Source organism: Ranitomeya variabilis, chromosome 1 (assembly GCF_051348905.1).
Source record: "Ranitomeya variabilis isolate aRanVar5 chromosome 1, aRanVar5.hap1, whole genome shotgun sequence".
Taxonomy (NCBI): domain Eukaryota; kingdom Metazoa; phylum Chordata; class Amphibia; order Anura; family Dendrobatidae; genus Ranitomeya; species Ranitomeya variabilis.
In genome coordinates this window covers 509,769,137-509,795,084 of record NC_135232.1, presented here as the reverse complement: position 1 = coordinate 509,795,084, position 25,948 = coordinate 509,769,137, and the positions used below count along the sequence as shown (strand labels likewise).

At 43.7% G+C, this 25,948-nt stretch overlaps 1 protein-coding gene across 7 annotated transcripts in view; it reads right to left on the bottom strand.

Moving 5' to 3' along the window:
* The window catches only part of MYO9B (myosin IXB), a 343,844-nt gene that overhangs the window by 221,806 nt on the left and 96,090 nt on the right, over positions 1–25,948 (bottom strand). The gene's annotated exons all lie outside the window — the stretch shown is intronic.

Sequence of the window (25,948 nt, the reverse complement as noted above, 5' to 3'; positions counted from 1 at the left end):
ATAACACATCTGTAACTTAGCGGTTTACGTTCTATTCCTTACTAGTGTTAATGAATCAAAGAGAAGAGAGCATTATAATTATAATAATCATTTTATATAGCGCCATCATATCCCACTACAATGTACACACATTATCATCGCTGTCCCTGATGGCGCTCACAGTCTAAATTCCCTATCAGTATGTACTTGGAATGTGGGAGGAAACCGGAGAACCCGGAGGAACCCCACACAAACACAGGGAGAACATACAAACTCCTTACAGATGTTGTCCTTGGTGGGATTTGAACCCAGGACTCCAGCGTTGCAAGGCTGCAGTGCTAACCACTGAGCCACCGTGCTGCATTTATCTAGAGGACAAAAACTGTGCTGGTACACATGGGAAACAGGAAAATTCAGAAAACAAGGAAGTACAGCAAAGATAACTCTCCCTTTCCTTTCCATGCCATTCATAATGATCTTTCAAGGGATTCTGTCAGTAGGATCATCTCTCCAAAGCCATCTATATGGGCATGTAGATCATGGGCAGGTGAACAACATGATAAAATCACTATTTACAGATATGAAGGTACCAAAACTGCAGCAAGAAGCCCAATAAGTGATACACTGGCATACCAGACTCCAATTCCAGCAATGTGAGGAGACTTGAGCCTTGCAGTGCTCCTCTGAAGTGACAATATTCATATCTAATTGTCAAGAGAGGAAGAGGAATATTGACACATCTGCAGCTTCCATCTCACAGGCAGCCAGTGGCGTGATATTGTTACAATACAGCAGAGCTAAATTTTAAATACTTTTCAGTGTTTCATACCCCACCCTTTTCTTCCCTCCCTTTCCCATATCCTCCCTTCCCCCTATTTCAAAACTTTAATAAAAACAAATTAAAAACAATACAGCAGAGCTGTGAGAGCTGCAGCTGCTAACGTGTTTATGAGACAAAGTTGAGTTCTGTGTTAGGTACATGTCTCACACTGGTAACTCCTCCTTTTATTAAAAACAAGCTCTGGAGGCAGAGTCTCATGCAGATCAGTGTCGGCCCATAGTTCTCAACAGCTTATTTACAGAAAATATAAACACGAATTTCTCTAAAATAAGACATCGGAGTGCATATATTAAAGTATCACTTTATTCAGCTTCTTATGACCTACATGCCCATATCGACGGCTTAGGAGGGTGAATCCCACTGACAGATTTCCTTTAACCCCTTAAAGAACGGGTATTTCTGTTTTTGCATTTCCATTTTTGCTCCTCTTTATTTTTCTGTCATTATGGTGATGTGAGGGCTTATTTTTTGCGGGCGAGTTTTTCTTTTAAACACCACCATTGGTTTAACCATATCATGTACAGGAAAAAAATTCTAAGTGTGGTGAAATTGCAAAGAAAGGGCTAGTCCACAATTTTTATTAATTTTTACCATATTCGCTAAATGCTAAAACTGACCTGCCGATCTGATTCTCCAGGTCATTACAAGTTCGTAGATACCAAATATGTATAAGTTCTTTATTATTTAAGTGGTGAAAAAGCAAAACTATTTTGAAGAAAAAAAAAAAGTTGCCATTTTCCGAGACCTGAGACCTGTAGCGTCTCCATTTTTATGGATCTGGGTTTTATTGAGGGCTTATTTTTTGAGCGCCTATCATTTTGGGATAGTTATGAATTTTTCACCAATTATTGCATTTTATTACAATGTTACAGCAACCAAAAAAATGAATTCTGGCGTTTTGATTATTTTTCTTGTTACGCCATTTACCAATCACATTAATTATTTTTATATCTTGATTGGGCGTTTCTGAATGCGGCGACACCAAGTATGTGCATTTTTTTGTTGTTTTATTTTGAATGGGGCGAAAGAGGGGTGATTTGAACTTTTATATACAGTGGGGCAAAAAAGTATTTAGTCAGTCAGCAATAGTGCAAGTTCCACCACTTAAAAAGATGAGAGGCGTCTGTAATTTACATCATAGGTAGACCTCAACTATGGGAGACAAACTGAGAAAAAAAAATCCAGAAAATCACATTGTCTGTTTTTTTATCATTTTATTTGCATATTATGGTGGAAAATAAGTATTTGGTCAGAAACAAACAATCAAGATTTCTGGCTCTCACAGACCTGAAACTTCTTCTTTAAGAGTCTCCTCTTTCCTCCACTCATTACCTGTAGTAATGGCACCTGTTTAAACTTGTTATCAGTATAAAAAGACACCTGTGCACACCCTCAAACAGTCTGACTCCAAACTCCACTATGGTGAAGACCAAAGAGCTGTCAAAGGACACCAGAAACAAAATTGTAGCCCTGCACCAGGCTGGGAAGACTGAATCTGCAATAGCCAACCAGCTTGGAGTGAAGAAATCAACAGTGGGAGCAATAATTAGAAAATGGAAGACATTCAAGACCACTGATAATCTCCCTCGATCTGGGGCTCCACGCAAAATCCAACCCCGTGGGGTCAGAATGATCACAAGAACGGTGAGCAAAAATCCCAGAACCACGCGGGGGGACCTAGTGAATGAACTGCAGAGAGCTGGGACCAATGTAACAAGGCCTACCATAAGTAACACACTACGCCACCATGGACTCAGATCCTGCAGTGCCAGACGTGTCCCACTGCTTAAGCCAGTACATGTCCGGGCCCGTCTGAAGTTTGCTAGAGAGCATTTGGATGATCCAGAGGAGTTTTGGGAGAATGTCCTATGGTCTGATGAAACCAAACTGGAACTGTTTGGTAGAAACACAACTTGTCGTGTTTGGAGGAAAAAGAATACTGAGTTGCATCCATCCAACACCATACCTACTGTAAAGCATGGTGGTGGAAACATCATGCTTTGGGGCTGTTTCTCTGCAAAGGGGCCAGGACGACTGATCCGGGTACATGAAAGAATGAATGGGGCCATGTATCGTGAGATTTTGAGTGCAAACCTCCTTCCATCAGAAAGGGCATTGAAGATGAAACGTGGCTGGGTCTTTCAACATGACAATCATCCAAAGCACACCGCCAGGGCAACGAAGGAGTGGCTTCGTAAGAAGCATTTCAAGGTCCTGGAGTGGCCTAGCCAGTCTCCAGATCTCAACCCTATAGAAAACCTTTGGAGTGAGTTGAAAGTCCGTGTTGCCAAGCGAAAAGCCAAAAACATCACTGCTCTAGAGGAGATCTGCATGGTGGAATGGGCCAACATACCAACAACAGTGTGTGGCAACCTTGTGAAGACTTACAGAAAACGTTTGACCTCTGTCATTGCCAACAAAGGATATATTACAAAGTATTGAGATGAAATTTTGTTTCTGACCAAATACTTATTTTCCACCATAATATGCAAATAAAATGATAAAAAAAACAGACAATGTGATTTTCTGGATTTTTATTTCTCAGTTTGTCTCCCATAGTTGAGGTCTACCTATGATGTAAATTACAGACGCCTCTCATCTTTTTAAGTGGTGGAACTTGCACTATTGCTGACTGACTAAATACTTTTTTGCCCCACTGTATTTCAAATGTTTAAAAACAGTTTTTTTCCTACTTGCTTCAATAGGCTCTATGGGAGATTATAAACTGCAATAATCTGATCCCTTGTGCTACACATAGCAGTGCTGCAACCCTGCTATGTGTAACAAAAATGCTCATCTGCTCCAATCATGTGACAGGGACACCGATGGGTGGGGCAAAGACATGCATCCGGTTTGCACAAGTTAAATGCTGCTGTCAGAGATTGACAGCGGCATTAAACATGTTAACCGCTGCGGGTCGATTGCGATTCCATCTGCGGCTGTTAGGAGCTCATGACAGCTGATCAGATCACCTGTCATGTGCCAGAAAAGTTACGGGCTCAGTGCCGGAGCATGCACCAATGAGGAGGAGGCGACCTATGACTGATATATACATCATAAGTCGTTAAGGGATTAAAGGGAATATGTCACCAGGTTTTTGCTAATACAAAAGATCTAACCCCGGCACACTCCAAAACGTGAAGACAGAACTGTTGCTTTCAAAGTTTTTTTTAATATATCTTGCGCAAAAGAGAATGGTTTCCAACGTTTCGGCTCAGGAAGGAGCCTTCGTCAGGAAGACAATCATAGGGAAGGCTGCAGCTGGCATGTGGCTCCCACCAGGCGTCATTGTTAGTGAACGCTTCAGTGTGGAGGCTCCTTGCCTCGTGCCTGAGCCGCAACGTTGGAAACTATTCTCTTTTGCGCAAGATATATTAAAAAACTTTGAAAGCAACAGTTCTGTCTTCACGTTTTTGGAGAGTGCCGGGGTTAGATCTTTTGTATTGTCTTACCGTTTTACCCCTGAGCACCTAACAGTAGTTGAGCCTGATCCTATCCGCTTTTATTACCAGGTTTTTGTTAACCCACCTGAAAGCAACAAGACGCTTCACTCCAGCAATGTCTCACCTACTGAGCTTCTTGGTGCAGTTTTGATAAAATCACTGGTATCTCTGCTCCAGATCTACCCATTCTCTGAATGCTGAACTCTGAATAACCCCACCCACACCACTGATTGACACCTATCTATATAGTCTAAAAAGTGCCAATCAGTAGTGTAGTCAGGTTATAAAGATAATGAAGGAACAGATGATTGGCCTAGGGGAGACCAAAACATCCAACACCACGGAGACACCATCACGTGTTTCTCAACGCGGTGATCCAGAACACTGCCCCCATCCCTTATGGGAAATATGCAAATGCATGTAGGATAGCTGCGGAGACACCATCACGTGTTTCTCAATGCAAGCAGTGATGGTGTCTCCGCAGCTATCCTACATGCATTTGCATATTTCCCATAAGGGATGGGGGCAGTGTTCTGGATCACCGCGTTGAGAAACATGTGATGGTGTCTACGCGGTGTTGGATGTTTTGGTCTCCCCGAGGCCAATCATCTGTTCCTTCACAGCCTTTTACTAGGCACTGCTCCTAATAGCCAGATTCCTACTCCACACTGATGAGGGGCAAACACCCCGAAACAGCTGTCTGTGGATGGATACCATGTTTGGCATAGGTGGTTTTCATGTATTGGATGTTTTCCTTTATTGGATGCTGCCCTTCCCGTGGTTGTTCCTTCCTGGGGAAAGGTCTGGCTATTCACTGCTTGCGTTGAGAAACACGTGATGGTGTCTCCGCAGCTATCCTACATGCATTTGCATATTTCCCATAAGGGATGGGGGCAGTGTTCTGGATCACCGCGTTGAGAAACACGTGATGGTGTCTACGCGGTGTTGGATGTTTTGGTCTCCCCGAGGCCAATCATCTGTTCCTTCACAGCCTTTTACTAGGCACTGCTCCTAATAGCCAGATTCCTACTCCACACTGATGAGGGGCAAACACCCCGAAACAGCTGTCTGTGGATGGATACCATGCTTGGCATAGGTGGTTTTCCTGTATTGGATGTTTTCCTTTATTGGATGCTGCCCTTCCCATGGTTGTTCCTTCCCGGGGAAAGGTCTGGCTATTCACTGCTTGCGTTGAGAAACACGTGATGGTGTCTCCGCAGCTATCCTACATAAAGATAATGAAGACATCATGGCAGCAGACTTACTAGTTCTTAAAGGTACCGTCACATTTAGCGACGCTGCAGCGATCTAGACAACGATGCCGATCGCTGCAGCGTCGCTGTGTGGTCGCTGGAGAGCTGTCACACAGACAGCTCTCCAGCGACCAACGATGCCGAAGTCCCCGGGTAACCAGGGTAAACATCGGGTTACTAAGCGCAGGGCCGCGCTTAGTAACCCGACGTTTACCCTGGTTACCAGTGTAAATGTAAAAAAAACAAACAGTACATACTCACATTCCGATGTCTGTCGCGTCCCCCGGCGTTCTGCTTCCCTGCACTGTAAGCGCCGGCCCTAAAGCAGAGCGTTGACGTCACCGCTGTGCTCTGCTTTACGGCCGGCCGGCGCTGACACAGTGCAGGGAAGCAGAACGCCGGGGGACGCGACAGACATCAGAAGGTGAGTATGTAGTGTTTGGTTTTTTTTACATTTACACTGGTAACCAGGGTAAATATCGGGTTACTAAGCGCGGCCCTGCGCTTAGTAACCCGATGTTTACCCTGGTTACCAGTGAAGACATCGCTGAATCAGCGTCACACACGCCGACTCAGCTTTGTCTGCGGGAGATCCAGCGACAAAATAAGGTGCTGGCCTTCTAGCGCCGACCAACGATGTCACAGCAGGATCCTGATCGCTGCTGCGTGTCAAACACAACGATATCGCTATCCAGGACGCTGCAACGTCACGGATCGCTATCGATATCGTTAAGTTGTTCAGTGTGAAGGTACCTTTAGGCGTAAGGCTGGAGTCGCACACAATTTATAAAAAAATCTGTCCGATTTTGTGTGCCAAGAATCGCACAAATGTTCTTTCGTATAGTGAGCCGTATCTCATCCGTGTGCAATGCCAGGATGCATTTTTTTCTCAAAAAACTATCCGTGTCATCAATATGGTGAGATTTTCTCACACACTTGCAAAATGAGCAAATAATGGCTGAGCCTTTCCTGTCACCTGCCCAATGCCTGAGAATTTCTCACAAGTCACACACATGGTCTGTGTGGTGTGCGATTTTTTCTCGCACCCATAGACCTGCATTAGCGATTCTCGGCTGAGATACGCTGACAATCACAGCATGCTGCAATTTCACTCGCAAGTATAATACGGACGAGAAAACAACAGATGATGGGAGCTACCCCACTGATTAACATTGGTCAGAGTGCTGTGCAATTTTTTATCGCTTAGCACTCGTCCTTATTACGCTGTAGTGTGACCCCGGCCTAATAGTGATAATCTTCTGCTGATAAAACAGTTACCTTACCAAGACAACAGAAATCAGCCCAGTAAGAGTTATGTTGCTGGCATCAGGTCATCTATGTTGTTCTTAGATTATGAGAAAAAAAAAAAAACTTTGTGACAAATTACTTTTGAAGGAGAATTGAAAAAACCATTATCCTTGATACTCTAACATGAAAACATTCCATAATTCCCATAGCCACTGACTGGAAAGGCAGCTTTCCTACACAACCGTACCCCTTCACTTTAAACTGACTGCAGTGAGAATGAATTGGGGATTGCAACATAGTTCTCAGGATGGGTTCTGAGATGCTGAACCCCCGGGAGTCAGACATTTATCACCCATGTGACCGATTCTACATTTGTACGTGGCTTCTGAACACCTTTTCATATCCTGTATTACATTTCAATTACTACCATTTATTTTTTCTGGACAACCTCTTATATATGGGCTTATGGCATCCATTTGAGGTCAGGTTATTGGTGTTTGTTGTGTAAAATTATTTATTCCTGTATGTGTTAATTTGTTTCATATTTACACATATTGCTATGCGCTCTAATATATTGTTCTATTTATTGCCAGATTTGCCCATATGTATATAAGAAAATATACTTTTTTGGTGGTTTGCTTTTCTTTCCTGGGGGATTATAGTTGGTCTATTTGGCCCCTTTGGTCTTTTAAATGTTTTTAAATTGCGTGTCCTTTTCTTTGCCCTTTGTGTAATGCTATTTGTAATAAAGACTATTATGATTGTTTGATCCCACTAGTGTGCATATCTTTCCTCTTCTTTTGTTTTCCGTGTTTTTCTATATGCACGTGGTTGATCCCTGTGGAATATATTTGTTGCGGTGCCCACCCGCTCTCTGCTTTTATAAAGAGGTTAGATTATACTCACCCAGGGGCGGTCCCACTGCGGTCCGGTCCGATGGGCGTCGCGGTCCGGTCCGTGGCCTCCCATCTTCTTACGATCACATCCTCTTCTTGTCTTCACGCCGCAGCCCCGGCTCAGGCATACGTTGTCTACCCTGTTGAGGGCAGAGCAAAGCACAGCAGTGCGCAAGCGTCGGGAAAGGTCAAAGAGGTCAGCCCACAACAGGGCAGACAAAGTACGCCTGCGCCGGAGCCACAGCGTGAAGACCAGAAGAGGATGTCATGGAATTAAGATGGGAGGCGCCGGACCGGACCTGAGACACCCATCGGACCCGGACCACAGCGGGACCGCCCCTGGGTGAGTATAATCTAACCTCTTTTTCTCCTCCTTTAGGTAACATCGGGGCTTATCCACAGCACTACAGAATGCTGTAGATAAGCCCCTGATGACGGTGAACTTACCTCACCATCGATTTTGGCGGTGACAGGTTCCCTTTAATGACCACTGCCCCAACAGATACCAACGGATTCAGCAGATACTTAAAGGAATGTGGGAACACTGACCAACTGATCGTCATGGGAAATATAAATCAGGCATGTCTGATTTTGGACTGTCGAATGCTTTTCTCTCCTGGAGACTAGGCGAATGCACAGATGTTTGTTGGTGACTTTCTCATAGGGAAAGCAGGAGCGAGTGGTCCTGTGTGTGACAGCCATCGAATGGGAGTGGGGCCTTTAGCATTGAGGAGTAATTGTTAGGCGACGTCCCCACAGTCAGTAATCGGCAGCCCTTTGGACGCAACACGTGTCTGCTGCGTCCAAAGCGCTGCCGGCTTTTGAACGCATGTGTTCACTGAACCGTGCAGAATCACTGCGCCCAATACATTGTATGGGAAATCTGAGTGTCTCCGCAAGATAAATAGACATGCTGCGGCCAGGAAAGACGCGCCACATAACCGTCTCCGCAGGTAAACCGCAGGCGGCGGTGCACGCATAGTGGACATGGGATCTCATCCACTATGCTGTATCATCTGGCCACTGCGGGGTTGGACACAGCTGATGTACGCAGCGTCCAACCCACAACGTTTACGGACCATGGGAACCTACCTGAAGAGTTAAATATGTACGAATGATTCCACTGGTAAACAAGCACAAAACACATGACCGTACATTTGAAAAAGGAATGGAGGGGACCCGTAATCAGGACACTTGAAAGAGGTGCTTGCCTTTCTGGTTTTGAGCTTCAGCAGAAATTTGAACCACTGACTACAAACACACACAATGTAAAGTAACGCTATGTTCACACGTTCAGTTTTTGCTGTGTTTTTCAGGATCCCAAAGTTCAGCTTTGCTTCCAACACAGAAGCAAGAACACAGGTCAGCAATGCAAGACATATGTGAAACCATAAAACCATTTTTAGTAAAAAAAAAAAAAAAAAAAAAAAAGGGCAATTTGATTAAAGTATTTAGTGGAAAAAGATTTTTACGTCTGAAAAAATAGTGACTATTCTGAACAAAAAAGTTAATGGAAAAAAAATTACACAAATACAAACGCAAAAGTGGGGAAAAAGTGAATTGGTTGGGAATAGTTTACCTAAGACATTGGCAAAGCATTGAGTTTGTTAAACACTGTTTACTTTCACACTTGCGTCAGCCCTTGAGTTGATCAGGTATTGTTCAATTTCTCACCTTGGTCAGCCACTCTTTACAAATATCACCAATTTAATTAAACTGCACTAATTCTAAGGGCCCCATCACACTGTGCAATCAAAGTCTGAACGAGCGTTCGATTTGTGACGTTTATCCGTCCTCGTTCCGAGGTTGCAAAGTGTGACATGGCGTTACGATTTGCGACGCAGCCCAGCATCGTACGATGTGAAAGAAAGAGCAGAACTTTCTTTCGTCGTAAATGTCTCGCTGTGGCGGTCGAAATCGTAGTATGTGACGGCGGTCATACGAGCTCGTAATGCGACTACGTGGGTTGGGCTTCCGCATACCTGTCTCCTGATTGGGCGTGACGTTTTAGCACGCCCATGCTGGTAATACGTCACGCTCGGAGTCGTAGGACTATGGCGGTGTGAAGGGTAGCGTACGATTGCGACGCGTGACGTTCACATCGCAACTACGTCAGAAAAAGCGTTAACATCGTAGAGTGTGACCGCTGGCTACGAGCTCGTACTGCGATGTCGAATATGACGCAAATGCGTCGTAATCGTAGCAGAATCGACCAGTGTGAAGGGGCCCTAACTGCCATTATCAGGTGAGGAGACCAAGACATATTTTAAACTCGGGGAAATAAAAAAAGGGAAAGGAAGAAAAAAAGAAAGAAAAAAAAAAAAAAATCACAAAAATAAACACTGTTGTACCTGTTTTTTTTCCCCCATTAAAAACGCAGCAAAACAGGATACCTGCGGTTTTGCACTTACTTATTGCTTTGTATGGGTGAAAAAACGCTGACAGAAGTGACATGCTGCAGTTTTCAAAAACGCATCAGTTTTCCAATTCAGTCAGGAAAAAAAATCCCGATGTGTGCACGAGATATCTAATTTCTAAAATAGCTTTTGCTGGTACTGTAAAACAGCTTTTAATTTGCATAAATTTGCATTAAAAACAGGAAAAAAAACCATGCAGCAAAAAATTAAAATGTGAACAAAACCTCACTGGCATTTCAGCCGACATACAAGCAGCAAGATGGAAATAAGGAACCATGATCACTAATAAAGAGAAGGCATTAGTAATCAGGGACTGAATCTGTGAACCAAAACTATTCAACCAAAATTAAAACAAATAAATAAAAAAGTTTGACCCAGATTTCCATGAAGTACTTTATGTTTGGTTATGCCAAATGTGGAGATGATGATCTTAGGCAGTCGGAACAACGTAAGGGAAAGAACAGCTGTAAGAAAATGGTAATGTCCTTTGAAAAGAAAATTTAGAGGAAAGAATAAAACGAACTATACAAGAAATTAGAAATGGGCTTCAGTCTGTAGGATATATGCTGAAAGAATGTGTGAGTCAGGGCCCCGCAGAGACTGGTGAGGTCATACGAAAGACCAGGAATCTTCTAACAAACCCATTTACTCTAGGCTGTGGCAGATGGAAGGAGCCGTCTAATGTGCAGCTACATACAGCGGGATAGGGTCTATTTCTCAGCAACGTGGACTGAAGTAACAAATCTTGTGCAGATGACCCTCATCGGTATAGCAGAATGGTACGGCCCAAGGATCCCTCCTGAGTAATGTAGGCTCCTCTAGAAGGGGCTTATTTCCCCTGAAAAAAAATTAATGGGATACTAAACTGCCAACGCCCCGCTCCTCTTCCCAGATGCCAAATGTCAAGGAAGAGTTAATCAGGTTCAGTCCATTTTCATCTAATGTACGTGGGGGCCATAAAGGGGTTTTCCCACAAAGAACATTTTAATTAATAGATCTTGGAATAATAATAAGTTCCACAATTGGATGTGTTCAATATAAATGTCCCTGTGCTGAGCTAATCTTATAAATGTGCCCCTGCTGTGTACTGTGTAATGGCTGTGTCTGACATGGTCTGATCATACCACAGCTCCTGGACAGGGGAGGAAGCAAAGGAGATTACCGACGTGAAACCATCACACATTATCACAGTAAAGCTTTTATTTTATGATAACAGGTTAAGAAATTAAAACGGATATCTGATTGGTTCCTACGTATAGTGGGTAAAAAAAAAAAAATTACATTTCCAATTGAAAATAGGAAAGTAGAGCAGCACAATAAGTATGTAAAAGAATCCGGGTGCAAAAAGGGCTCCCACAGGCAAGTACCAAACCTTGAATGTAGTAATCCAAAAAACAGAAGCAACACACCGTTGTTTGTGAAAAAAAGAGCTGTTTTAGACTAGTTTCACATTTGCGGACGAGGGCTTTGCGGAGGACTGTGTAGTTCCTCTGTTAAGCCCCACCCACTGCGGCACTCTTCCTTCAGCTCCGCCTACGTTGGCATGCGTCCCCTATCTTTAACATTGGGTGCCATGCGGATACCTCCGCATGCGTCGTTTTCACGCTGCGCCGACCTGCGAACGCAACATTAAATCCTACAAGAGAAAAAAAGTAACCAAAAACCCTGATGTAACTAAGTAAAAAAGCAAAAGTGCATTTAAATAACACAGTTTTTAGTAATACTTTTTTTGATCAAAAAATAGCACAAAAGCCATCCCACCTCGTCAAGGTAACTCTGATCGGGACAGTCCTACACGGTGTAATATTAAAACCTTACCATGTGTCAATGTTGACCTCAGTGCGAATAAGGGCAGACAAAAGGACTGGGCCCAACCAGTGAAACACCAGACTGTGGAAGCCTTATATATAATCTCTAGCTCAGAAACAGAGAAGCCACACCCTGGCTTGCACAGAATGAAAAAATACAGAGAGGAAAAAAAAAAAATTTGAGCTTAACTTGAGTTGGTACACATGCAGAGGTTAAACGCATGTTCACATTGGCCACAAAACATTAAAACCTACAAGAGAAAAAAAGTAAGCAAAAACCCTGATGTAACTAAGTAAAAAAGCAAAAGTGCATTTAAATAACAGAGTTTTTAGTAATACTGTTTTTTGATCAAAAAATAGCACAAAAGCCATCCCACATCGTTAAGGTAACTCTGATCGGGACAGTCCTGCACTTTTGCTTTTTTACTTAGTTACATCAGGGTTTTTGCTTACTTTTTTCTCTTGTAGGTTTTAATGCGAACACAACATGTTGCATTTTTCTTGCAGTCGGCACAGCATGAAAACGACACATGCGGACGCATCCACATACATCCTTAGGGTACGCAGGATGCATGACGATGTAGGCGGAGCTGAAGAGGCACGGCAGTGGGTGGGGCTTAACTACCCAGTCCTCCGCAAAGCCCTCGTCCGCAAATGTGAAACTAGCCTTATTTAGCCCATGATGGCATCATGGGCTAAATAAAACTGCTTTTTTTCCCCCACAAACAACGGTGTGCTGCTTCTGTTTTTTGAATTACTAAATTTCTAATCAAATTCTTCTATTCCCTACTGTACCAGGCCCACTTTTTCAGATGCTGCTTAATGCCAGTTTCACACATCAGTGTCTCCTGTACGTGTAGTGACAGTTTTCTCACGTACCAGAGACACTGACACGTAGACCATTCAAATGAATGGATCAAATTAATGGATCTATGCACATGTCAGCGTGTTTTCACGGACCCTGTGTCCGTGTGCAAAACACGCAGACTTGTACGTTTTCACCCGAACACACGGGCCGCAAAACATGCCACACGTGCACACGGAGAACAGTGTGGTGTCAATAAGAAACCTCTCCATTACTAATCCTATAGATAGTAAAGGGTTAAATAAACACACAGTAAGAATAAAGTATTTTAATGAAATCATACACCACACAGTTTTGCCATCTTTATTGTACTGGTAATCCAAGCGACACCCTCGATCTCCTGTAAAAAAAAAAAAACAACAAAAAAACAAACAAACAACAATATACCATACTTATCTGGCGTTCAGTCAGTCCCACGCCGCAATCCATATCTAGGGAGACAGTTTAAAATCGAGAGCGGTGCTAATGCATCCGCTCGAGCTGTAAAACTACTGGGGAATGAATGATACACAGCGGGCGCAGGCTCATTAACTAGCGGTGACGTCACCGAGTCTGTGCTCGCTGCCAGCATGAACTCCTGTGACCTCAGGACCGTGGGAGAATGCAAGTGATGCGGTAACTGTGACAGAGCTTGAACTGCAGTGACCTCATCACTTGCATTCTCACACAGTCCTGAGGTCACAATAGTTCAGCGAGCACAGACTCCGTGACATAACCACTAGTTATAGAGCCTGCGCCCGCTGAGTATCATTCATTCATTCTCCCCTGCTCGCCGGCCGAGCAGGGGAGAACGGATGACAGCCGCGTTCAGCACCACCCACCGGGGAACAGCGCTTACAGTAGGGCTACTTCTCCGGCGGCCGTCCGTGTGGTACTGATGCGGCACACGGTTGCCGCACGTAGAACACATAAGGACACTGATATCTCCGGTACAGGTTTTTCCGGTACCGGAAATATCAGGACTTGTATAACCAGCCTAATACAAATTTTTGCAATAGTAACAGTGCTTCTTCCCTACAGCAGTGCGAAGCTGCCGACGATCAGTAGCACTTGATTCAGAGTCACGGTACATGGTTTATGTCAGGTGATTGGAGGAACTAGAATCAGCTGTGGTATAATCCCCAGAAAAAATTAGGTAAATAATATAAAGGATTAAAATATAACTTTTACTGGATATAGTTAAAATATTTCACAAAGATAAAGTGCAATATTGAAACAGACAAACAAACGAAGCGTTGGTGGCGCTCCAGATAAAGTGCTTAATTAACACCTCTAGGTAATAGCCTACTAGCCACCAAAGTACAACAAATATTGCTGAAGCTACTCAAGTTCCCACAAAGAACCACAATTCAGCCAATACAGTGTACCTATCAGCACTAATATGCACTCCCAAAACTACAAAATCTCTGTAGAGTTATTAACCCCAGAGATACTCAAAAAGACCCTATTAAGGGAACTTTAAATTTGGGATATTACAATGGATACCATATTCTACAATCTAACAGCAGCCAGCCCGCAGACTGATTTTACTGCACAGCACAGATCCGTATCCAATATCATGGCTGGAATAGTAACATGGAACGGTCTCACCCGGAGCTGTCTGCATCAGACCCTTTCAGCTCTACTCATGGCCGTGGACCTCTTCCCCTCCTTTCCCGACGCGTTTCGATAGTTTCTCATCAGGGGATAGCGTTGGGGGTCATCACACACCTAGCGTCCAGCCAACGCTGCCGTACACGTGCGCAGGTAAGTTTGTCCTTTTTAAAATTGCGCCCTGTATGCCCACGTCCGGTCAGAGCAACACGCTCTGCCAGTCATGTGACCGGAAGTGAGATCATATGGACAGATCAGCTGACCCACGTTTCAGGCTGCTGAGAGTCCAGGTTACTATGGAGCGCAGAGAATTTTAGTGCGCCTGCGCCCACTGTATACCTCTCAACATTTGGAGCGCAGGTATCTCTCCTACGTCTGCGCTACCAAATAGGTAGATGTAAGGAGACTATTACATACACCATCAGATACCCAGGAACCTGATGTATTGTGTTGTACGTCTCTCTACATACACGGTATATGGCTTCATTGCTCCTTCACCATGAGTCAACACATCCATAATACCCGTTATGTACCACTATTTTCTGTACAGGTTTACCATATTATTTATGAGACACCTTAATTGTCGGAACATCAGAGACCAATTAAGATGGATATGCATACAATGCAGCCAAGCCACACCCCATCAAATGCAAAAAATTATGTGTTCTATTACGGATAACGAACATCGACATAAAAATCCTCAGGAGACTGGCGGCAGGAAATTATAGAAAAAGATATGAAATAAGAACCAGAGAGGAAAGCCTATTAAAGATCTAGGATGCCCTATTCTTACTTTCACCTACCTAACGCGGAGGTTGGCACCCTAGACCCTACGCAGTGGCGCCCCCACTCGTCGACGGCTACCCCTAACTAGCTACCCTAGCTCTCCCTACATCAAAGGAAGGAAGCAAAAGAAAGCTGGTCATTTAGACCATACGGATGGACTGTGCGTAACCAAAAAATCCATTTACATTCTCTTTGCAGTATGGTCTGATCCCAATTGCCTCCTCTTATAGGAGGTTTAATTCTATCAATGCCAACAAACTTGATCTTCTTCTCATTTCCCTCATGTTGTCTATTGATATGGTTGGCTATGGCTGTGTCTTTTTCATTTTTTATGTCACGTATATGCTCTCTAATTCTTCTGCAGAAATTCCTCTTTGTTTTTCCTACATACTCTAAGCCACACTCGCATGTAGCTTTATACACTATTCCCTTGGTTTGACAATTGATAAAATGTCTAATCTGATACGTCCTGCCTGTGTTATTACTGACAAAAGTCTTACTTGTCTGTATAGAGGCACACGCTTTACACCTCCCACATTTATAGCACCCTATTGGCTGCACACCAAGCCAAGAGTGACCCTTCGGACTTTGGTAGTGGCTATGGACGAGTCTATCTTTTATGGATTTTCCTTTACGGAATGTAATTTGGGGAGTGATATTAATAGTATCTTTGATGTCTGGGTCCATACACAGAATTTGCCAATGCTTCTGTAAGATTTTTCGGATCTCATTAGCTCCGTTTGAAAACCGTGTAATGAAGCGTGTGGTACCCTCTTCCAATTTTGGGGGTTGTTGTCTTAGGAGATCAATACGTTCCTTCTCCAGTGATGATTTATATGCCTCATTTAATACATGGTCCGGGTAACCTCTTTCATGAAACCTTTCCCTCAGGTCATCCGCTTGCTCCTTAAAACTGTTGATATCTGAGCAATTGCGGCGTAATCTTAAGTATTGACCTTTGGGTATACCTCGCTTGAGAGGTCCGGGGTGACTACTTTCCCATCGTAGGAGAGCATTTGTTGCAGTTGGTTTGCGGTCATTTTTTGTCATAATCTCTCCATTCTCCCCTTTTTGGACCAAAACATCAAGAAAGGCCAGGCTGTTTCTGTTGCTCTCACATGTGAAATATAAACCCAGGCTGTTTCTGTTAAGGCCATCAACAAACCCACGAAATTCGGATTCGACACCCCTCCATACCACAAAAATGTCGTCCAAATATCTTAGCCATAGCACCACCTTGTCCTCCAGGTCACTCGACATATCACTAAAGACGATCTTTTCCTCCCACCAGCCCAGGAGCAGATTTGCGTACGTTGGTGCACAAGGGCTACCCATCGCGGTGGCCCTGAGCTGGTGGAAGTACTTGTCGTCGAATAGAAAGACATTGTTCGTAAGACAAAATTCAAGAGCTTTCAGTACAAACTCGTTATGTCTGTTGTACTGTCGACCTCTAGTCTGTAAATAATCAGCTACAGTGATCAGAGTATAACAATCAAGCCCTCTGATAAAGGGAGAAATGTGGTTGTGTTGGATACAACTAAATATGTCATTATGTATGAGCTTACTTGGAGACATTGATGGGTATGAAATCCTCTCTCATGATCCCAGTAGTGTTATCATGAACGATCTTAGTGCCATGGTGAATGAAGGGTTTGAATTGGGGGTGATAGACAAAAATGAAAAGGACTTTTTAACCCCGCTATATCCTGTAATGGCCACGTTTTACTGTTTGCCAAAAGTCCACAAGGGGATTAATCCCCTGAAGGGGAGACCCATAGTGGCCGGCATTAACGGGATAACACAGAATCTGGGCTTATATATCGATAAGGTATTGAGACCGTTTGTTCTGTCGCTAAATTCACATGTGCGGGACACGACGGATTTCCTCGGGAGATTGGACGGCATTTTTCTGGAAACAGACATGATTCTCTGCAGTATTGATGTTGAAGCATTATATTCATCTATCCCTCATGATTTTGGTTTAAGGGCTGTAGCTGATTATTTACAGACTAGAGGTCGACAGTACAACAGACATAACGAGTTTGTACTGAAAGCTCTTGAATTTTGTCTTACGAACAATGTCTTTCTATTCGACGACGAGTACTTCCACCAGCTCAGGGGCACCGCGATGGGTAGCCCTTGTGCACCAACGTACGCAAATCTGCTCCTGGGCTGGTGGGAGGAAAAGATCGTCTTTAGTGATATGTCGAGTGACCTGGAGGACAAGGTGGTGCTATGGCTAAGATATTTGGACGACATTTTTGTGGTATGGAGGGGTGTCGAATCCGAATTTCGTGGGTTTGTTGATATGCCTTAACAGAAACAGCCTGGGTTTATATTTCACATGTGAGAGCAACAGAAACAGCCTGGCCTTTCTTGATGTTTTGGTCCAAAAATGGGAGAATGGAGAGATTATGACAAAAAATGACTGCAAACCAACTGCAACAAATGCTCTCCTACGATGGGAAAGTAGTCATCCCGGACCTCTCAAGCGAGGTATACCCAAAGGTCAATACTTAAGATTACGCCGCAATTGCTCAGATATCAACAGTTTTAAGGAGCAAGCGGATGACCTGAGGGAAAGGTTTCATGAAAGAGGTTACCCGGACCATGTATTAAATGAGGCATATAAATCATCACTGGAGAAGGAACGTATTGATCTCCTAAGACAACAACCCCCAAAATTGGAAGAGGGTACCACACGCTTCATTACACGGTTTTCAAATGGAGCTAATGAGATCCGAAAAATCTTACAGAAGCATTGGCAAATTCTGTGTATGGACCCAGACATCAAAGATACTATTAATATCACTCCCCAAATTACATTCCGTAAAGGAAAATCCATAAAAGATAGACTCGTCCATAGCCACTACCAAAGTCCGAAGGGTCACTCTTGGCTTGGTGTGCAGCCAATAGGGTGCTATAAATGTGGGAGGTGTAAAGCGTGTGCCTCTATACAGACAAGTAAGACTTTTGTCAGTAATAACACAGGCAGGACGTATCAGATTAGACATTTTATCAGTTGTCAAACCAAGGGAATAGTGTATAAAGCTACATGCGAGTGTGGCTTAGAGTATGTAGGAAAAACAAAGAGGAATTTCTGCAGAAGAATTAGAGAGCATATACGTGACATAAAAAATGAAAAAGACACAGCCATAGCCAACCATATCAATAGACAACATGAGGGAAATGAGAAGAAGATCAAGTTTGTTGGCATTGATAGAATTAAACCTCCTATAAGAGGAGGCAATTGGGATCAGACCATACTGCAAAGAGAATGTAAATGGATTTTTTGGTTACGCACAGTCCATCCGTATGGTCTAAATGACCAGCTTTCTTTTGCTTCCTTCCTTTGATGTAGGGAGAGCTAGGGTAGCTAGTTAGGGGTAGCCGTCGACGAGTGGGGGCGCCACTGCGTAGGGTCTAGGGTGCCAACCTCCGCGTTAGGTAGGTGAAAGTAAGAATAGGGCATCCTAGATCTTTAATAGGCTTTCCTCTCTGGTTCTTATTTCATATCTTTTTCTATAATTTCCTGCCGCCAGTCTCCTGAGGATTTTTATGTCGATGTTCGTTATCCGTAATAGAACACATAATTTTTTGCATTTGATGGGGTGTGGCTTGGCTGCATTGTATGCATATCCATCTTAATTGGTCTCTGATGTTCCGACAATTAAGGTGTCTCATAAATAATATGGTAAACCTGTACAGAAAATAGTGGTACATAACGGGTATTATGGATGTGTTGACTCATGGTGAAGGAGCAATGAAGCCATATACCGTGTATGTAGAGAGACGTACAACACAATACATCAGGTTCCTGGGTATCTGATGGTGTATGTAATAGTCTCCTTACATCTACCTATTTGGTAGCGCAGACGTAGGAGAGATACCTGCGCTCCAAATGTTGAGAGGTATACAGTGGGCGCAGGCGCACTAAAATTCTCTGCGCTCCATAGTAACCTGGACTCTCAGCAGCCTGAAACGTGGGTCAGCTGATCTGTCCATATGATCTCACTTCCGGTCACATGACTGGCAGAGCGTGTTGCTCTGACCGGACGTGGGCATACAGGGCGCAATTTTAAAAAGGACAAACTTACCTGCGCACGTGTACGGCAGCGTTGGCTGGACGCTAGGTGTGTGATGACCCCCAACGCTATCCCCTGATGAGAAACTATCGAAACGCGTCGGGAAAGGAGGGGAAGAGGTCCACGGCCATGAGTAGAGCTGAAAGGGTCTGATGCAGACAGCTCCGGGTGAGACCGTTCCATGTTACTATTCCAGCCATGATATTGGATACGGATCTGCGCTGTGCAGTAAAATCAGTCTGCGGGCTGGCTGCTGTTAGATTGTAGAATATGGTATCCATTGTAATATCCCAAATTTAAAGTTCCCTTAATAGGGTCTTTTTGAGTATCTCTGGGGTTAATAACTCTACAGAGATTTTGTAGTTTTGGGAGTGCATATTAGTGCTGATAGGTACACTGTATTGGCTGAATTGTGGTTCTTTGTGGGAACTTGAGTAGCTTCAGCAATATTTGTTGTACTTTGGTGGCTAGTAGGCTATTACCTAGAGGTGTTAATTAAGCACTTTATCTGGAGCGCCACCAACGCTTCGTTTGTTTGTCTGTTTCAATATTGCACTTTATCTTTGTGAAATATTTTAACTATATCCAGTAAAAGTTATATTTTAATCCTTTATATTATTTACCGTACTTAGGTGATTGGAGGAGCAGCAAAAGCAGGTTTTTTTTTGTTTTTGTTTTTTTTTTAAATGTTTACAGCACTCTGGGATCACTAATAAGTAGTCAAGTAATACACAGCCCCTTTAAGTATGTGGCTGCATAAATCAAATGCAAGGCTGTGTTTTCCATAGCAGCCTTAGTCCTACTTGGAAGTCACCTACTATAAGCAAGCTCCAGCATGAACCGAGAAGGAACAGAATGATAATGAACCGAGAAGGAACAGAACTATATAAAAAAATGCACGCCATAAAAGTAGTTTAGGGCAAGACATAGGCCCCCAATTCCTCAAAGCTTTGCCAGAAAACTGACACAAAAGTTTTGAGATTTCAAAACTCTCACCCAGCTCTGACAAAGTGGGCTGAGCTGGGATGATTTGGGGGCAGATGCCACCACTTGTCAAATTCATGACAAACAGCAGTATACCTTAGGGTACTGTCTCACAGTGGCACTTTTGTCGCTACGACGGTACGATCCGTGACGTTCCAGCGATATCCATACGATATTGCTGTGTCTGACACGCAGCAGCGATCAGGGACCCTGCTGAGAATCGTACGTCGTAGCAGATCGTTTGGAACTTTCTTTCGTCGCTGGATCTCCCGCTGTCATCGTTGGATCGGTGTGTGTGACACCGAGCCAACGATGCGTTCGCTTGTAACCAGGGAAAACATCGGGTTACTAAGCGCAGGGCCGCGCTTAGTAACCCGATGTTTACCCTGGTTACCCGGGGCCTTCGGCATCGTTGGTCGCTGGAGAGCGGTCTGTGTGACAGCTCTCCAGCGACCACACAATGACTTTCCAACGATCACGGCCAGGTCGTATCGCTGGTCGTGATCGTTGGAAAGTTGCAGAGTGTGACAGTACCCTTAGGCAGATTTGTGGAGAGGCACAAGGCACTTTTCAGATGCTCCCAATTCATTAAAGGGGCTATCTGGTCCAAAAATCGATAAGTCTGCAATTATTCTGTGTGACTGTAGACTTATGAATCTCCCAGGGCTGCGGGGATTCACCGGTTTCTGAGTCGGGACTGGAAGGTGTGCATGAGTTATACATACTCCAGGCCAGAGCCAGTCCAGTGGGCACTAAATCGCTCCATACATTTGTATGGAAAGAGGCCGTGCTTTCTGGTTGACTACGCCCACTCGGAAGCCAAAGCACTAGTTGGGGCGCAACCTCAATCCATGCAAGTGTATGGAGCAAGGCTGCACCCACTAGTCGGGCTCTGGCTGGGAGTATGTATGACATATACAGTGGGCATGGAAAGTATTCAGAACCCTTTAAATTTTTCACTGTTGCATTGCAGACATTTGGTAAATAAAAAAAAAAAAGTTCATTTTTTTTCTCATTAATGTACACTCTGCACCCCATCTTGACTGAAAAAAAAATGTAGACATTTTTGCAAATTTATCAAAAAAGAAAAACGGAAATATCGCATGGTCTTAAGTATTCAGACCCTTTGCTCAGTATTGGGTAGAAGCACCCTTTTGAGCTAGCAAAGCCATGAGTCTTCTTGGGAATGATGCAACAAGTGTTTCACACCAGGATTTAGGGATCCTCTGCCATTCTCCCTTGCAGCTCCTCTCCAGTTCCATCAGGTTGGATAGTGAACGGTGGTGGACAGCCATTTTCAGGTCTCTCCAGAGATGCTCAATTGGGTTTAGGTCAGGGCGCTGTCTGGGCCAGTCAAGAATGGTCACAGTATTGTTCTAAAACCACTCCTTTGTTATTTTAGCTGTGTGCTTAGGGTCATCGTCTTGTTGGAAGGTGAACTTTCGGCCAAGTCTGAGGTCCAGAGCATTCTGGAAGAGGTTTTCATCCAGGATATCTCTGTACCTGGCCACATTCATGTTTCCTTCAATGACAACCAGTCGTCCTGTCCCCCATAGCATGATGTGGATACCACCATGTTTCACTGTTGGGATTGTGGAGAAAACCAGGCACTGCTCATCACCTGCCCAATACACATACCGCTTAGAATTATCACCAAAAAGGTCTATCTTGATCTCATCAGACCAGAGAATCTTATTTCTCATAGCCTGGGAGCCCTTCATGTGTTTTTTTTAGCAAACTCTAAGCGGGTTTTCATACGTCTTGCATTGAGGAGAGGCTTCCGTCGGGCCACTGCCATAAAGGCTTGACTAGTGGAGGGCTGCAGTGATTGTTGACTTTGTGGAACTTTCTCCCATCTCCCTACTGCATCTCTGGAGCTCAGCCACAGTGATCTTGGGGTTCTTCTTTACCTCTCTCACCAAGGCTCTTCTCCCACGATTCCTCAGTTTGGCTGGACAGCCAGGTCTATGAACACTTCTGGTGGTCCCAAACTTCTTCCTTTTAAAAATGATGGAGGCCACTGTGCTCTTAGGAACCTTGAGTACTGCAGAAATTCTGTTGTAGCCTTGGTCAGATCTGTGCCTTGCCACAATTCTGTCTCTGACCTCCTTGGCAAGTTCCTTTGACCTCATGAATCTCATTTGGTCTGACATGCACTGTGAGGCCTTTATATAGACAGATGTGTGCCTTTCCAAATCAAGTCGTATCAGTTTAATGAAACACAGATGGACTCCAGTGAGAGAGTAGAACCATCTCAAGGAGGATCACAAGGAAATGGACAGCATGTGACAAATCTGTGTCTGAACAAAGGGTCTGAATACTAATGACCATGTGACATTTCAGTTTTTCTTTTTATTAAATTTGCAAAATTTACTACATTTGTTTTTTTCAGTCAAGATGGGGTGCAGAGTGTACATTAATGTGAAAAAAATGAACTTTTGAATTTACCAAATGGCTGCAATGAAACAAAGAGTGAAAAATTTAAGGAGTCTGAATACTTTCCGTACCCACTGTACATACCTTCCAGTCCTGGCTCAGGGACTGGTGAATCCCGGCAGCGCACAGTGCATGCGCTGGGGGATTCATAAGTCTGCAGTCACAAAGAATGACTGCAGACTTATCGATTTGGGCCGGACATCTCCTTTAAGAAGCTACTGCCTCTTAATTAATCAGGGGCCTCCCTCTCACACCCACTCATCAAGATCGGCATGAGCAATGCCAGTCTTGATGACGGGGCGTGATGGGAGTAAGATTTTCCTGATTCATTAAGGCCTCTTTCACACTTCAGTTTTTTGGCGTCAGTCTAAAACCGCCAGTTTCCTCAAATAACGGATCCGTCATTTTTGGGGGGCGGATCCGTTATTTTCCCATAGACTTGCATTGGCGACGGATTGTGACGGATGGTCGTCAGTTCCATCCGTCATGCGACGGATCCGTCGAAATTTGGCGGACGTTGTCTAGATATAGACGGACATTGAAACGTTTTTTGTCAACGCCGAAATGACGGTTCGCAGCGGATCCGTCGCGTCCGTCATTCCATAGAATGGCCGCCTATGGGCGACGGATCCGTCGCGACCGTCATTTCGGCGGATCCGTCGCCCCAATCCGTTTTTTCAATTGCGCATGCTCCAAAAAGTAGATACTTTTCCCAGACAACCCCCAAGTAACGGATCCGTCAAAAAAACGGATCCGTTGGAACAGTTTTCTCAACAATTGTGACGGATCCGTCGATCCGTCACTATGTCGGAAGTGACTGACGCCAAACAACTGAAGTGTAAAAGAAGCCTAAGAGGTAGAAGGACTTGAGTAAAATTTCTGGTGTAAGGTATTCCACCATTCCTCATGAATAAGACAAGCTGTAAAGTCATGACCCAGTTCTGCCCCACTAAAATATTTACAGATTTACAATATGGTTTCTATTCTAGGGATTTTTTCCTTTGCTTCACTTCCAGACTTGTAGAAAATGATGGTGGCCCCTACTTTATTCCCTTTCCAGATAACCTTTGGTCCATGTTTATTGCCTAGAATAAAATTTTTGTATATTCCAGACAATAAAAGTAGTGAAATACTATGCTGCCAATTCCTCTCAACTTGGCACAATGTCAGCTTCCTCATTTCAAGGATGTGCTTACTTCATTTATAACATTTTCCTGACTTCTATGTGGGGGGAGTCCGAACCACAAAATATTCTGAGCAAAAAGCAGATAGTGCTTTCGTTATGTTTAGTGATGAGCGAGTGTTGACCTCCGAGTACGTGTTAGTTTTCGGAGATTGTTTTCATCGCGGCATCTGAATGATTTACAGCTACTAGCCAGTCTGAGTACATGTGGGGGCTGCCTGGTTGCTAGGGAATCCCCCCCACATGTAATCAAGCTGTCTAGTAGCTGTAAATAATTCAGCTGCTGGGATGAAAACTAAATCTCCGAACACTAAAATACTCGGAGACCACCAGAGCGTGCTCGGGAAAACCCCAGCAATGAGTACACTCGCTTATCACTAGTTATGTCCAATACCAGACAGGAAAAAAAAAAGTAGCAACATTGGTAGATCTATCCTGTAGAGAAGGTAGGGGAGAGTTGGCAACAAGTACTAACAACATGATATCTCAAAATATACCCATAGCAGGGGCGGACAAACAGAAAAAGGCCCCCCTGGTGCAAGAACAGTACAAGAGCCCTTTGCAGTCTATGAAAGAAGCTACTGGTTGCTCTTGGATGGTAGTGGATACGCTTACCTCCTTGGCCCTTGTAAGGCAGCACAGGTTACACTAATGGTATATCTGCTGTGACAGAGTCACTTGCACTGTATGCGAAGGCAGATATGCGTCACGAAGATTGCTTTCTTCTGTGATCTACAAACCCATAAGTTTCTCTCTAGCATGCTATGTGCTGAAGGAGTTAATCAGCCATTACAAGGATCAAGTTTGTAGGAGAGTAGGTCAGAAATCTCCACCTCAAGGGTGTGGCTGGCAAGTTATAATAAAGCCAGTTTTGTTTTGTTTTTTCTTGGTGATGTGGTATGGAGAGGAGAGACTCCAAAAGTGGCTCCAGGTGTGATCTGAGCAGGCGAAACTCTCAGATATAAGGACTTTGCTAAACGTTATCTTTTGTTCTGCCGTTATGCCAGAAAGGCCACACTTACTTTGCTGAACCCTGCTATGGTTTATGCTGCTCCATAATAAACCAGCAGGTGATTTACCACAAGAAGCTTTCTTGTGTTTACAACCATCTGAGAGCGTCAACCCCTCACACTGCCCATGACGCACAGCATTACCAAGTGGATGCATTCTCAAGTCTTCAATTCAAATCAGTTGGGTATTCACAGGTAGACTACCAGAAGCCAATAACTCCAATAGTAGACTTCTAACTGTCTCTTGAAGTTTCCCCATGGCTTGTTCTAAAGTGCAGTTCTGTTAACGACCAAGTACCTTTCACCTTTGGATAACATTGCCGAAATGGTATCAAGAGTGGTAGCTTAAAACTTTTTGGGAATGTGTAATAAGGGAACCATATGTTCATCACATATCGATACGCATATAGGATTTTCGCAAGCATCTTATTTCCATAATGCTAGTGTTTTTATTTTTATGTGTAGGCACTAAGACGACCTATATTTGGACTTTTAAATTGTGCCCAGTAGCAAGGCACATATTTAAGTTTCGACCCAATCGCAGGTCTTTATCACAAAGTACGGTTGTTGTGTGGCAAGTGAAGTGCGACGCTTACGCACCCACAGAAACTTTGTGATAAAGATAGCGTTGAAATATCTTGCTGAATTCACTGCACCTTTAAAAAAGTTTTAAAACATATCTGCTTATTACCTGCATGTGGAATATTTTTTTTTTGCATTATTGAAATAAGAGTGTATTGCCAAATTCCTATCTACGTATACCAGGGGCTCATACCTCCTTCTGCCAGCATCTTGCTACCTCTACTGTGTTCACACCAATTCTCTTTATCCATCTCATATTGACATCATATACAACCCCTGGCAAAAATTATGGAATTACCAGCCTTGGAGGATGTTCATTCAGTTGTTTAATTTTGTAGAAAAAAAAGCAGATCACAGACATGGCACAAAAGTAAAGTCATTTCAAATGGCATCTTTCCGGCTTTAAGAAACACTAAAATAAATCAAGAACAAAAAAAAAAAAAAATTGGTCGTCAGTAAAGCATAGGGAAAAATTATGGAATCAGTCAATTCTGAGGAAAAAAATTATGGAATCATGAAAAACAAACAAAAAAAGCACT